Source organism: Schistocerca americana, chromosome X, assembly GCF_021461395.2.
Source record: "Schistocerca americana isolate TAMUIC-IGC-003095 chromosome X, iqSchAmer2.1, whole genome shotgun sequence".
NCBI lineage: Eukaryota > Metazoa > Arthropoda > Insecta > Orthoptera > Acrididae > Schistocerca > Schistocerca americana.
In genome coordinates this window covers 513,412,250-513,428,053 of record NC_060130.1, presented here as the reverse complement: position 1 = coordinate 513,428,053, position 15,804 = coordinate 513,412,250, and positions in this window count along the sequence as shown.

The window sequence follows — 15,804 nt, the reverse complement described above, 5'->3', positions numbered from 1 at the left end:
AGTGTATATCCACCTTTCGCAGCAATGCAGGCTGCTATTCTCCCATGGAGACGATCGTAGAGATGCTGGATGTAGTCCTGTGGAACGGCTTGCCATGCCATTTCCACCTGGCGCCTCAGTTGGACCAGCGTTCGTGCTGGACGTGCAGACCGCGTGAGACGACGCTTCATCCAGTCCCAAACATGCTCAATGGGGGACAGATCCGGAGATCTTGCTGGCCAGGGTAGTTGACTTACACCTTCTAGAGCACATTGGGTGGCACGGGATACATGCGGACGTGCATTGTCCTGTTGGAACAGCAAGTTCCCTTGCCGGTCTAGGAATGGTAGAACGATGGGTTCGATGACGGTTTGGATGTACCGTGCACTATTCAATGTCCCCTTGACGATCACCAGTGGTGTACAGTCAGTGTAGGAGATCGCTCCCCACACCATGATGCCGGGTGTTGGCCCTGTGTGCCTTGGTCGTATGCAGTCCTGATTGTGGCGCTCACCTGCACGGCGCCAAACACGCATACGACCATCATTGGCACCAAGGCAGAAGCGACTCTCATCGCTGAAGACGACACGTCTCCATTCGCCCCTCTCATTCACGCCTGTCGCGACACCACTGAACGCGGGCTGCACGATGTTGGGGCGTGAGCGGAAGACGGCCTAACGGTGTGCGGGACCGTAGCCCAGCTTCATGGAGACGGTTGCGAATGGTCCTCGCCGATACCCCAGGAGCAACAGTGTCCCTAATTTGCTGGGAAGTGGCGGTGCGGTCCCCTACGGCACTGCGTAGGATCCTACGGTCTTGGCGTGCATCTGTGCGTCGCTGCGGTCTGGTCCCAGGTCGACGGGCACGTGCACCTTCCGCCGACCACTGGCGACAACATCGATGTACTGTGGAGACCTCACGCCCCACGTGTTGAGCAATTCGGCGGTACGTCCACCCGGCCTCCTGCATGCCCACTATACGCCCTCGCTCAAAGTCCGTCAACTGCACATACGGTTCACGTCCACGCTGTCGCGGCATGCTACCAGTGTTAAAGACTGCGATGGAGCTCCGTATGCCACGGCAAACTGGCTGACACTGACGGCGGCAGTGCACAAATGCTGCGCAGCTAGCGCCATTCGACGGCCAACACCGCGGTTCCTGGTGTGTCCGCTGTGCCGTGCGTGTGATCATTGCTTGTACAGCCCTCTCGCAGTGTCTGGAGCAAGTATGGTGGGTCTGACACACCGGTGTCAATGTGTTCTTTTTTCCATTTCCAGGAGTGTAGATAGGACTGCATAACATTGGAAAGAATTTTTTCAGGTAATTTATTTTTCAGTGACGGGAAGAAGTGCTGGTGAAGTAAATTAGAGACCAATAAGTGGCTGGCAAATTCAATCCTCTGTTTGCTCTCCTTAATTATTATGTCAGTTACTTTCTTTGCTGCTTCATTCCTTGTTTTTCATATATGTCCTTACAGCTTCTTTTTGCTGTATTTGGTTTTTCCTCGATTATGATGTTATTAACATTGCCTCTAACTTTCAAAATTTCATTTTTGTATGATGTTTTCTGCTTGATTTATTGAGATGGGATCAGTGGTGGACTTTCGTAATTGGTTGCACAAGATCTCCATGTGAGACATTATTTTATAAAATACCTCTAACCAAAGGAGAATTTTTGTCTGTTACAGTTTCAACCTTAGACCATATGCAAAAGTTGTCATCTGGTTGCTGGTGTCTTCAACAAGTTGAAAACATTCTAGAATGGCTTTTTCTTCTTATGCACTGTAAGGATTGTTCTTGATTTAAAATTTCATCTTATGGCTGATCAATGAGGGATTTTTCGTTTCACACTTGCATCTAGAAAAGCCACAATTTGAGGTGAATTAGAGAAGAATATTGTTACCTCTGCAATAGTATTGAAAAACAGTTTTACTTGTTTATTCCTACTTGTAACTTGGGCAAGAATTAAGCTCAGCTGGTGTGCATAACAATGCACATAACACACGAAATGATACTTTTCTCTTATAATTGTTTGTACCCCTGCATGTTGGCAGTGCATGATACAAGCACCATCATAACTTTTGGATGTTACTTTTTCTTTCTTTTCTTGGAGAACATCAGCAAGAACATTTTTAATACAAGCTGCTGAGGAGGAAGCATCATTACCAGATGAATTTAAAAATGTCCAAAATCTTTCAACAGGCTCTCCAGCAGATAATAGATAACAAAACATTACAAGCAATTGAAATTTAAAAGATACAGCAGAAGTTTCACCTGATGTCACATACATAAAATCTGACTTAGCTATTTCTGAATTAATTTCTCCATGAAACGCATGTAACATACCCTAGTAAATCAATTTGTATATCCTTGGATGTAACCTTAAAGACTGTAGCATTGTTCATGTGCTCTTTTAAAAGAGCATCTTAAACTGAAGTGAAATTTATTGACCCTCTGAATATTCCAGAATTGCTAGATTCCGCTGTTTCATCAAGTCCACGTAAGCCAAGTTCAAACTCACAGCAGAACTTTATGGAGTCAATCATAGTTATTTTTTCTTACATTGTCATTGTGACTTTCTATATTATGTCTGAAAGCTGAGCTAAGCTATTGCCTAATTTCTGTTTTTCCAAGGACTGATAAATCTAAATAAGAATTCTTATGTGCAATAGATTCTCTGCACTTCTTAGCCTTCTGTTTTAGATGACTTATGTCTTTCCTCAGCTTGTTTTAATTCAAGGTGAGGTACTGGCCTACCAAGCTTCTTCATTTCACACTTCTCTTCCAAGATCAAAGCTGAGAAATTTGCATCTAAAAGGTATTGAACACAGTTCATCCTTCTCTGACAGCAAACTCCAAGAACAGATGAATATGCATATGAGCACTAAAGCACAATTAATAACTGAATACACTGTTAAGCTATTGTATGAACATCACTCCATTACAATGAAGGCACATGTGCTAACTGCTTTGGTTATGGGCTGTGATCTTTCAGTTCAGGTCAATTTCCATGAAAGTCCAACTCACATCTGAGCTGGTCCTTCCACCAGTGTAAATGTGCATATATTACTAGCAATAGTTCTCCTTGCTCCTGCCTGCCAAAGGAACACCCATAAGCTTATTTATGGAGGTTCAGAAGGGACATTGAGCCCCAGCAGCGCTTGGGGGTATACGCATGCTATTTGAAGACCTTAAAAGTTTTTTTTATATGATGCAAATACCTTGAAAATTAAGATAAAATGATCTAATATGAGAAACAAATGAAGAATAAGTGTGTAAATTATAAATGTATATATTTAAACAGTCATCTTTTTTTCACTGAACCACTGGAACATATGCTGTGCCACCTCTCAATGACATCAACCTCCAGAGGTTAATAAGAGCAAGCAAAATTGAACCCTAAGAACATTATAGGTGTGTACTGCCCTTTGATTCATTCTTGATTTTTCTCTAGTTCATTTCAGATTGTCTATGCTAATGCATGTGTATCATGTCATTCATGTTTAATAAAGTGGTTACTTTTGTAGAATCAGTATGTGCATCTTATTCCATCTACATACCTCTAAGGTAACAAAAACATTGATGACCTGCAACAGCCGTACAATACCTACGGACTCAGAAAGTGTGTTGTGTTGCTTTCCCACCAGTCAATGAACAGTGATACCCAACAAAGATTATTGGGACCTTTGGTCTATACGTGTGTGTGTGTGTGTGTGTGTGTGTGTGTGTGTGTGTGTGTGTGTGTGTGTGCTGGGGCTTATGGGCGCTCAACATCGAGGTCATCAGCGCCCTGACACACATTAAAAGGAACTTAAAAGGAATGAATGTGGAGAGACCTAATAAAACTGAAAAACACACTTAAAGAAAGCAGGAAAAGAAGGAAAATACTACATAAGAAAGTAAAAGCGAAGGAAAGGGAAAACATAGCAACAAGAATGCCACACAAAATTGTCACTGGCTGGCCACTTACATAAAATATTGGCGAGCTTGTCACACAGTGAGCAAATTAAAATACTCTCCCTAAAATCTTTGTAAAAACATTTGACATGGCACAGAACTTTAAAACTTTAACCACATTCATCCGAGTGTTGCCTAAAAGAGATGGCAGGTCCGCTGGCAAGCCAGCCGAAGCCCGCTGGTCAGAAAATAAAACACAATCCAATAAAACGTGGCGCACAGTGACCTGAACGCCACAAGCACCACATATTGGAGGGTCCTCCCGCCGGAGCAGGAAGCCATGCGTCATAGGGCTGTGGCCTATTTGAAGCCGCGTGAGGAGAACCTCGTCCCGTCAATGGGGCTGAAAGGAAGTACACCACACACGCGTTGTGGGCTTGACTATACAGAGCTTATTGTCAGTCACTTCCAGCCACTCATGCTCCCACTGACGCATGACTCGTGAGCTCAACAGCGAGGTGAGTGCGTGCAAGGGGATAGCACACTGAGATACTTGTAGTTCGAGACACGCCTCCTTGGCTGCGAGATCTGCCCTTTCATTCCCAGCAATGCCGACATGCCCCACAACCCAGCAGAAAGCTACAACCTTCCCCAGTCGCTGTAGTCGGAGGAGGGCATCCTGGATGGTCTGGACTATTTTGTCTGCCGGATACAAACATTGCAGTGAGTGAAGGGCACTGAGCGAATCGGAACAGACAAGAAATTTAGGGGAGGAAGAAAGCCTCATCTGCTCCAGTGCCCGCAAGATCGCAGACAATTCTGCATCAAAGACAGTAAAAGTCTGAGGCAGTCGGACCTTGAGGACACGATCCGGAAAAACAACTGAGCAACCAACGGAATCCCCTTGTTTCCATCCATCCGTAAAAACAGCTACATAGTCGTGGTGCTCAGATAAAATGGCAGAAAATGCATTAAAAACAGTGGCAGGAGTGCAATCTCTCTTGTACTGCAATAAATCTAAAATCACTCTGAGGCTCTTCAGTAACCAGGGTGGCAGGCGGTTAAAACCCAGGATTTGGGGTTGTACAGACTCCACACCGAGGGATTCTAGCACACGTTGCACACTGATCCCAAACGTCAACGTAGCCTGAGGACGGTGGGAAAAAAGGCGGTCCAGAGGTGGATGGGCAACAAGATGGTGAGCAGGCGAGCTGGGAGCTTCAAGAAACTTACATGCCTGGCGCACCAGCAGGAGCTGCCGCCGGATGGTAAGTGGCGATTCGCCAGCCTCAGCACAGAGGCCGGGTACGGGACTGGTCCGATAAGCACCCATGGCCAGTCGAATCCCAGCATGGTGAACAGCGTCAAGGATCTGCAAATAAGACGGCCTTGCTGACCCATCTACTGTGCACCAATAGTCCAGCCTTCAACACACAAAAGCGCGATAAAACTGAAGGAGACGCACCCTGTCCGCTCCCCAAGACCTGTGGCTGAGGCACTTGAGGATGTTCAGTGCCTTCAGGGTTCTAGCTTTCAAGTCACGTAGGTGTGGCAGCCATGACAACCTGGAGTCAAAAATTAGGCCCAGAAAACGCACTGTGTCTCTAAAATGTAGGACAGTATCCCCCATATGCAAGGCAGGCAAAGTAAAAAGACGACGAGAACGATTAAAACGAACACAAACACAATTATCGGCAGAAAACCGAAAACCCGTCTTTGCAGCCCACTCCTCTAACCGCCACACTGTTAGCTGCAACTGACGGCTCACGGTTGCAACACTGGAGGAGGAACAGAAAACAGCAAAGTCGTCTACAAACAAGGAGCACTCGACTGGACTCCTCACTGTAGACGTTATACTGTTGATGGCTATGGCAAAGAGTGTAATGCTTAAAACACTGCCCTGGGGGACACCATTCTCTTGCTCAAAGCGATCAGACAGTGTGTCACCAACGTGGGTCTGAAAAAACTGCTGAGACAGGAAAGACCGAATGAAAATGGGGAGGTGGCCACGAAAGCCCCATTGATGCAGTTGTGCAAGAATACAGTGTCTCCAAGTAGTATCATATGCCTTACTGATATCAAAGAAGATACCGATACAGTGATGCTGACGGAGGAAAGCCTGCTGAATAGCTGCCTCCAGGAGGGTCAGGTTGTCGACCGTGGACCGAAATTCGGGGAATCCACACTGAAAGCGGCTAAGGAGCTGTCTGGTCTCTAACAGCCAGACCAGACGCCGGTTAACCATCCGTTCCAGGGTCTTTCCAACACAGCTTGTCAAGGCGATACTACGATAACTACTGGGACATGTGCGGTCCTTCCCTGGTTTGAGGAGAGGGATGAGGATTGCCTCCTTCTACGAGGTAGGGAACACTCCTGTCTGCCATATGAGATTAAAACATTCAAGGAGGGTTTCCTTTGACGCTGCTGGCAGATGTCACAGCATGGAGTACTGGATGCGGTCGTAACCTGGTGCAGTGTCAGAAGTCTCATTAAATGCCGATTCAAGTTCCCACATGGAGAAAGGGGAGTTGTAGGCCTCAGAACTGTTTGATCGAAAGTCCAAGGTCGCTCTTTCGACAGTCGCACGGTAGCGACGAAACGCTGGATCCTGGGTTGCAGTGGCAGTACTTTGTGCAACATGCTCTGCCAGCATCTGAGCAATGGCTCTGGGTGTCGTTTCAAAGTATCCCTGGTTCAGGACTGCAGCTATTGGTAAACGTCTGCATTTACCGGAAATCCTCCGGATGGCTTCCCATACTTTTGTGGAACAAGTGGAACAGTTGATGGAGTCCAGGAACTCCTGCCATGACCTTTTCTTGCTCTCTTTAATGACACGGCGTGCCCTGGCTCTTGCGATTCGAAAGGCGGTAAGATTGGCCGCTGTTGGGCGGCATTTAAATCGTCGAAGAGCTGCACGCCTGTCCCGGATGGCAGAACGGCACTCTTCTGTCCACCAAGGCACAAGGCGCCACTTAAGAGGGCCAGAAGACTGTGGTATGGACAGGTCAGCAGCATGATGGATCACAAGTGTGATGTGATCCACCCATTCCTGTACGCTGTTGTGGCGTTCAAAGACAGCCAACCGAGTGAACAGTGGCCAGTTTGCTCTGCCAATCATCCACAATGGCGGCCTCTGCTCCAGCAATACACCATCCAGGAGATGAATGCGGATGGGGAAGTGATCGCTGGAATGAAGGTCGTCAATGACCTCCCAGTGAACAGAGTCGGTGAGGGTTGGAGAGCAGAAAGATAGGTCAATGGCTGAGAATGACCCAGTAGCAGTAGAGAAATGAGTCTGAGTACCTGTGTTGAGGATGCACAACACTTGAGATGTTAGGAGGCTCTCCAAAATTCGACCTCGAGCGCAAAGAGAAGTGGAGCCCCACAGGAAATGATGGGCATTGAAGTCTCCCAGGAGGAGAAATGGGCGGGGGAGTTGGTCGATAAGATCTGTGAGAGCCTCTAAGTTCACTGCATCCAGAGGGGGCAAATAAAGGGAGCAAACGGTAAGCCTCCGACGTGAATGAATTTCAACTGCAACTGCTTGCTGGTCAGTATCCAGGGGGAGAGCCGAGGAGTGGTGGTCATTATTGACAAATACAGCGACTCCTCCTTTGGCCCTTTCTCCAGTCAGGTCATCTTTGCGATATAACGTATAGCCCCTTAGTACATGAGCATCAGAAGGTTTGAAATGCGTTTCCTGTAAACACAAGCACAGGGGACGTTGCTGTGCTAGGAGGTTAAGTTCCTCCACATGTGCCCCGAATCCATTCATGTTTCACTGTATAATGGGAGCCATCTATCAGGGTGGGAGTACCTTCATTCTCACTTCCTGTTGGGGAGGTGAGCCCACAACAGGTGGAGGCTCAGTTTTGGGGCGAGATGATTGCCCCAATCTGACATCAACCTCCATCGCCTCTGAAGAGGAGTTGAGAGAGACGTCAGAGAGAATGACATCAACATCAGCAGACTGTATAAGTTCAGTCTCCTTCAGTGGGCGAGTCTTTACCTTTGGCTTTGGTTTACATTTTCTGGCCTGAGGTGGCATTGGAGCCAAAACCTCAGAAACAGTAGGGGGTGTAGCAGCGCTGGGCAGTGCACAAGACTGGACCCGGGAAGGGGCAGGAAGTTCCATGATGTCAGCTACCACGGCCTGGTCAGAAGGCCGGGGGGGGGGGGTGGGGGGTGGGGGGGGGGAGCAGCAGGCTTCACAGGAACGGCAGCAGCACATGTACATTGACAAGTGCAGGTGCTAGTGCTGACAGTAGCAACCTCCGTTTGCGTAGCGGCATCAGTTTTCAAGACTGGCTGTTTCAGAACGGAAGAAAAGGGGGGCAGCAAACGTGGGCGGCTGCATGGACTTGTAGATTTTCTTTGCCTCACCATACGGGATGTGTTTCGTGGTTTTAAGTTCCTGGATCTTCCGTTCCTCAAGGAAAACTCTGCATTCCCTACTCCACAAAGGGTGATCCCCAGAGCAGTTGACACACTTGGGAGGAGAGGAGCAAACAACTCCCTCATGGGCGGCTTTACCACATTTCCCGCAAGTGGCTTCCCCTTTACAGCTGAGAGTAGTGTGGCCAAAGTGTTGGCGTTTAAAACACCGCATGGGGTTGGGGTAATAAGAACGTACACTGAGATGTAGGAAACCTGCCTTCACATGCTCTGGCAATTTGGTGCTTAAACGTAAGGATAAATGAGTCAGATTTCATGAGAGCACCATCCACCCGTTTCATAATGTGTTGCACGTCGACAATTCCTTCCCGGGACCATTCAGACTTCAGTTCGTCTTGGGGAGTGTCAACGAGATCTCTGCAAGTCACAACACCCTTGCTGTAGTTCAGGGTGTTGTGAAATTCAGTCTCTATCGCAAACTCCCCAAGAAATTGTGCCTTCTGAAGGTTCTGGACTTGCTGGAAGCTAGATGTTTCAACCAGCAAGGTGCCATTTCGCAAGCGCTTTACAGACTTTAACGTGCCAGCAATACCTTCTAAGCCCTTCTGTATATAAAATGGCGAAACTTTTTCAAAACTCCCATCTTTTCTTTTAATTATGAGAAACACATTCTGTTACTACTACCTGAATCAGGAGGACTGGCTACACGAGCCGTCTTGTTAGATTGAGTGTTAGAACCTACCAGCAGCCCACCCTTTCTGCTGGGAGGAGGAGAAGAAAAGTTCGAGGGTTCCATCTCGGTCCCACGAGCAGCTAGGGAACTAGAAGTCCACCTAGACAGAGCCCCGCGTGCCTAGGTAAGCCTTATACAACTGAGGTGTGGCAGGTTCTCCAGAGGTTGCCCGCTAACGACTGTTCCACCTCAACAGCCACGCATCTCATCAGCGCGCAGCACACCTTGAGATTGAAAGGTTGTTTATAGAGGTTTATTCCATCCTCGCGATCCGGGCGGTCAAGCCAAGATCCCCATTTCCTGAGACACACAACGTTCCACCGCTGCGCCGCACGGTGGTCGCTGAAGTATGCTCAGAGCTTACGGTGATGGGGGACTGGCGGCGCTTACCAGTCCCCAGCTCAGGAACCCCGGGGTCGCCAAGTCCGTACCCAGCAAATGAATGCTGAGCCCATGGGGGCATTGGTCTATACGGATTGTGTTTCTGGTATGTGGTGTTGTGCAATGAACAATATGAAATAGTATAAGTATGAAGCTATGCGTGTAAGTGATTACAATTCTGCTCCCACACATGTACAAGATCAGGTGGATCACATACATTACAGTTCTTTGCTACTTATCTCAGATCTTATGGGCATCTTTATGAAAGACGAGCAAAAGAGACTGATAAAAACAGGTGTTCTTGGGCCTGCATCAGATTTTTGTGGGTGAGTACATCATTGTGATAAGGCCCCTCACATTTCCAGTCATGCTTCTGCACCAGTTTTTGAGGAGACAAACCCATTTATTCCCACTTGTCCATCCTTGTTGATCAGGTCACACATGATCTCTGGGCTACCTACTGTCTTGTGGCCAATCAGTAGTGTTATGTTTGCTGACACCCCTATACTGAATTACTTGGTATCATACACATACATTTCCAGCAACATTCGTATCATATAGTGTGTGTTACATTAACTGACACAGTTTCTGTCTGGTCAACCACAAACTTTGTTCACCATTGTAGAATCTCCGTTTTCATTTCACAGTGTCATTGATGATACAGCAAAATATTCTGCATTACTTTGTAACATCAGGGATCATGCATCTATCATCAACCTTGTGCAAGCTCAGTGCAGCTAAAGCAGTTTTCTTGCAACAAGTTTATCACCCACTTTACTCAAAACAGTTAACTGGAAGGAGAGCTTTATAGTTCTGGTGCCATTTACAGAACTTAGAGGATCTGAAGTTAATATTGGACAACCCTTTATGGGCAATATTGATGAGTAAATTACCTCACATTATTCAAAGGTTCTTGATTGTGATTGAAGGACTCATGCAGAATGTGAAACTACAGAATGTTGATCAAGTTTTTGCACCACAAGATGGACACTCTAACTACCCAGGAGCCACATCTATGGCAGCCATATTGCTCTATGTCGTGATAATCGGCAACAAAACAGTGACAAACACATCCAGTAAATCATGACACACCCACCACATGTCAATGCCTCCTGGCCTCCAAGATTCAACATCATCAGCTGTATATAATTGACTGGCTACCACCAGACATCACTAAGACTTCCAACAACAACCAACAGAGTGCTTGTTGGTGCTCATTTCACTTGCATTTCAGCACTCTCATGCTCCAATGCATCTCACCATGCAAGCACTCAAATGCCACTCACAATCTTCAGCAGGCATCACAAGTCACACGGGGGGAAAAAAAACCCTCTCTCTTAGGCCTTATGTGCATACAACAAACTAGCTTGCTTCACACTTCCAAACACAACAACCATCTCCGTAGTCTCAAGAAGAGTATAAGCCAACATTTTCTAGATGACCCAGGCTTCAAGATAAGCATGGCCCTGTTATTTCTCACACTTCAAGATCTCTGCTACAGCTGTGGGCTGCGAACAATTCACCAGTAACAGCATATAGTTCCACTACCTGCACCATTAACTTAGGTCTATGCAAAACTTTAACATGGATTTTTTTGTGATTGACATTAACAAACGTCTGCTAGGGGCTGATTTTCTGCATCATTATCACTTGCACCCTGATTTGAGAGGAGGACTACTTTTTAACTTAGGTAATGATAATTCCATTCCATGTACTGTTGGCAGACCTACGCTTTCTGTTTCTCCACAGCAAACAGAGTCCTGAATGTCTTCAGTAAGTGAGACTCAAAAATTTAGGTTGTTGCTAGCTCAGTATCTGACTATAACGTATCAGTAGTATGTAGATAATAAAAAGGATCATCTGATATTCCAGGAAGAGAATTTGTTGTTGCGCGAGACTCTAGCTCAGTATTTGACTATAATGTGTCAGTAGTATGCAGATAATAGAAAGGATCATCTGATGTTCCAGGAAGAGAATTATTTGTTGCACGAGACTTTGCATGATCAATGCAACAAACCTGCAGAGGCCAACCACCAGCTATCATTGTTAAGAATCTCTTCAGCTACCAACATTAAACATCATTCATCCACCATTTCCAATCCCAGCTGCATAATGAAAATTATGGAGAGCTTGCTGATTAGGATAAACAATTCAATCTGACATTTTTCTGGCATATTTCTACTAGTAGAATTCTTGGGTGTGTGACCAGGGCATACAGTAATAAGTCCACAATATTTTGGCAAAAAGACTCATTGTCATCTTCATGTGGTCCCTGGAGAGTATCTATAAAAAACACTAGCACAATGAAATTCACAAAGAAGCCTTGAACAAATAAACCTCATGATATTTTATACTCAAAGTATAAAAGTATTAGAGGGTGTAAGCCACAAGTGGTGTAAAATACTGGCACAGACTGCTACGTTATATAGGCAAGTCTGTGGAATGTGGGTATGGAGCAGTTATGACAAGCATATTATTTAACAGTGAGAAAAAATTTTAATTTGATGCTGCCACTTTAGTAATGGGGAGAAATGAAACTGTGTTTCGGCATTAAGCATAAGGCTAGTAATCTCTTATTGGTGTTTATCAAAAGCTAGAATTTTGAGTACTGTTAGTTTTCTGCCTTTAGTTATTCTGCAGAGAATACTTTTAATATATAAGAATGACACACATTTACAGCATGTTCAGCAAATGCAGAATCTTTCTTTTCCAGTTTTCAACTCATTTCATGTTCAATCAGTCTAGTAGTTACAGCCGTACCTGACTGACCTATATATAAATTTGCCACAAAGATAGCAGAAAAATCTATAAATTCCATCCTGTTCTAAAGGTGGAATCTTGTCTTTACCGTTTAACAGAATAAGGACAATAGTATTCCTAGTATAAAAACCTGAAGTATATTTCCTGGGTTTTAGTTTCCTAGAAAGTACCTGTGAAGTCCTACCTACATACAGCATGGAGCCCATTTGTTATCAGGATGGTTTAGTGCATTCTAAGGAGGAAACAGAAGTGCTGTTATTTTGTCTCTCTTCTTTCTACTGACTGATATCAAATAGGGTAGGATTAAAACCATTGCAGTATGCTACTTCTTGAATGATTTTTCATTCACTTCCAAAATATGATATGATTTTTGGTGCTGTTTGCATGCATGACAGTGTATTCTGGGATGCTGGGAACTGGCAGGTGGCCGACCATTGCGGCCGAGCGGTTGTAAGCGCTTCAGTCCAGAACTGTGCTGCTACTACGATCGCAGGTTCGTATCCTGCCTCGGGCATTGATGTGTGTGATGCCCTTAGATAAGTTAGGTTTAAGTAGTTCTAAGTCTAGGGGACTGATGACCTTAGATGTTGAGTCCCATAGTGCTTAGAGCCATTCGAACCATTTTTGAACTGGCAGATATTACTGTGTCTGTAGAAGTTACATTCCTGTTTATCCTCAATAAATGCTATTGCTTACTCATGTCAATGTAAGGTCTAACAACTACACCGTAAACTTAATTTTACTGTTGTGTGAATTTAAATGTTGGAAAACTTTGTCTCGTAATAACTGTCCACGAGTACAGTTCATCAACCACGTACCTTGTCCAGCACTGTATTTTAGAACCCTTAGGTATTCCATAACACACAAACATAGTGTACAAACCAAATCAGATTTTGGAAATTAATTAGAAATAACCAAACATATAGCACACAGCAATGGTTATAATCCTACCATAATTGACAACATAGTCAGTAGGAAGAAGAGAGACAAGGTAACAGCACTTCTGTATCCTCCTCAGAAAGCACTGAACCACAACAACAGGCTGCATGCTGTATTTAGGTAGGACTTCATAAATACTTGCCAGGCAACTAAAATCCAGGAAAAATACTCCAGATTTTTATACTAGGAGTAGCGTTGCTCACATTCTGTTCCGCAGTCAAGACAAGATCCCACCTTTAGAACAGAGTGGATCTCTCAGAATTTCCTGCTATCTGTGTGACAAATTACATGTAGACCCACTAAGTAAGGCTACAACTACTAGACTGACTGAACATGAAAAGAGTTGGAAGTTGAAAAACAAAGTGTCCATCTTTGCTTAACATGCTCTGAATGAATCTCATTCTTGTGACATTAAACGTCACATTCTCCACAGAAGAGCCAAAGGCTTTTAATAAACACCAATCAAAGAACCCTTTCCTCACCCTTAATGCCCAAACACAGTTTAATTTTTCACTGTTACTAAAGTAGTAGCAGCCTATTACTATTTTTCTTACCATTAAATAATATGCATTTTATAACCGTTCCATGCTCACATTATATAGACTCCTTTCTCCGTACCTTCCGCCCCCTGTTTTTAGCTTATTCATCACATTCAACAGTTATTTTGTTCACATAATATAGTAGTCTGTGCCAATACTTACTTGTTTGTGGCCAACGTCCTCTTATACTTTCAAACGTTGAGTATGATGTTACATGAGATGGGTCCAGAAGCATCAGTCGAGGGACATCAACCCCTCTGGTCTCAGTGTTCAGCTCTCAGCTTGTAAAGATGTTTCCTCCCTTCCTCTCTCCCCCTTGATTTGTGGACACTACTCCATACATGATCGGCCATTATGGTTCCTCTGATTGTTCACCAAACCTAGGGTCACCAGCTGAACTGCTAACTGAAGAAAATACACCATTTTACCTTTTAAACCATCTGTTTTTCTCACTGCCTTTCCCAGATGCCCACACATCCTACTGCTGAACTAACACTGGTATGGCACTGTATAGAATAGTCTGCACTATTCAGCAAATTTCATTTTCAATACGCTTCAGCAGAACTGAAAAAAATTGTGATAAACCCCAAGTACTAAACTCCACGCTGAAAGTTTCCTTTGGGGCACGTGCCTCCTGTTATGTCCTGAAGTTTCTTGCAGTAGTTGAAAACTTTTCCCTCTAGTGCCTTATTTTTTCATATACTATGTTTTTTGCATTTGATTAATTCTTAAATGTTGTGTTTATAATTTTTTTTTTAATAGGCAGTTCACAAACAATCCATTGCTAGACCAAGTTGCTTTGGCTCACATGATCCAACAGAATTTGGTAAATAAATACATGAAACATCACCTTGTGTCGGCTTCGCCACCAGTCAGCTGTTTACCCAAATAAATGGTCGCTATGAAACTGTTCCGTAGCTCTGAATTGACACCCAGTGGCAGAATACTGCTGAGCACATGCTCAATTTCAATGGCTGCTTCATAGCCCATACCATCTGGATCCTTCCCCCCACATCAACTTTTCTGGATTACACAGGTGGGAGTTGTCTTTGCAATACATCCTTTGGTCCCATAATCTTTCTGGCCTCAAACTCCTCTAGCCCACTGCTTTACATCCACCTCCACCCCTGTCCCAGGAATCTGGCTTCACTCATCCTGCACGTGCACCATTTTCCCCACAGTCTTCTCTTCCTCTGTTCTGTCTCCTCCGACCAATTTGTTCCTCTACATCATCATGCACTGCATGAGTTGACGAGTGCCAGTGGCCAAGCTACATTTCATCTACATCTACGTGATTACTCTGCTATTCACAATAAAGTTCCTGGCAGGCGCTTCAATGAACCACCTTCAAGCTGTCTCTCTACCATTCCACTCTCAAACAGTGCTCTGGAAAAATGAGCACTTAAATTTTTCTGTGTGAGCCCTGATTTCTCTTATTTTATCATGATGATCATTTCTCCCTGCATAGGTGGGTGCCAACAGAAAGTTTTCGCAATCTGAGGAGAAAACTAGTGATTGAAATTTCATGAGAAGATCCCATCACAACGAAAAACGCCTTTGTTTTCATGATTGTCACTCCAATTCATGTATCATGTCTGTGGCACTATCTCCCCTACTTCACAATAAAACAAAATGAGCTGCCCTTCTTTGAACTTTTTCGATGTCATCCATCAGTCCCACCTCATGGGGATCCCACACCGCACAGCAGTACTCCACAATAGGGCAGACAAGTGTGGTGTAAGCAGAATCTTTAGTACACCTGTTGCACCTTTTAACTGTTCTGCTAATGAATCGTAGTCTTTGGTTTACTCTACCCACAACACTGTCTATGTGATCATTCCAATTTAAGTTATTTGTAATTGTAATCCCTAAATACTTTAGCTGAATTTACAGCCATCAGATTTGTGAGACTTATCGTGTAATCGAAATTTAGCGGATTTATTATAGTACTGATGTGAATAGCTTCACGCTTTTCTTTATTCAGGGTCAATTGCTCTTTTTGCACCATACAGAATCTTATCTAAATCAGTTTGCAATTCGTTTTGGTCATCTGATGACTTTACAAGACGGTAAATGACAGCATCATCTGCAAACAATCCAAGACCGCTACTCAGATTGTCTCTTATGTCGTTAATATGGATCAGGAATAATAGAGGGCCTATAACACTTCCTTGGGGAACGC